Here is a 711-nt window from a genome sequence, read left to right as displayed (position 1 = left end):
CTTTATGTGAGGAATGAGATTATTAAGAATGTTAAAAAATGGGTGTTTATTTCATTTCCAAGAGCATCCATTTTATTTGGAATCCAAATTTTGATTGCCTCTCTGGGTTTCCGTTGAATAAATTAGAGGGGGAAAAAAAGAAACAAAGACAAGAAAAAATTAAACAAATAAAAACAAAAAATCACGAATGAGTAAATGATATTAAAAACTCCAAAAACACGTACATGTTATGAAAAGAAAAGGAAGATAACTTTTATACTTGATTATAATTTTTAGTTGGGAAAATATAGGGAGTCAATGATCTAAGTATACAATGTGTACAATAGAGGTTTATGAAGTATTAGAGATATAACTATTAGTGTTATATTATCTTATTAAATTACACTTTTAGAATGAGTGGTTTCATGACTTGGTATTAGAGTTCTAAATCGAAAAGGTCAAGACATTTGTCGTTCAAAACATTTATACCTATCAATTATCATAAGTAACTTCGAACGTGTATTTTCTTCAGCTAGTTGGAGGTCATATATATAACAATAAATAAAAAAAGTTTTAGAGTTAAGTGATTAAAAAATTTTTAAATAGTATAATTTAAATGGACCGAGTTTGACTCACATAATTAATAACCATTTAAAATAATTTTTTAATATTGTGCGAGGACAAATTTGAAGGACCGAAAGTGTGTTTATTTATTTATGTTTTATATAAAAA

Source organism: Arachis duranensis, chromosome 5, assembly GCF_000817695.3.
Source record: "Arachis duranensis cultivar V14167 chromosome 5, aradu.V14167.gnm2.J7QH, whole genome shotgun sequence".
NCBI lineage: Eukaryota > Viridiplantae > Streptophyta > Magnoliopsida > Fabales > Fabaceae > Arachis > Arachis duranensis.
Note: the sequence above shows the minus strand (reverse complement) of the source record.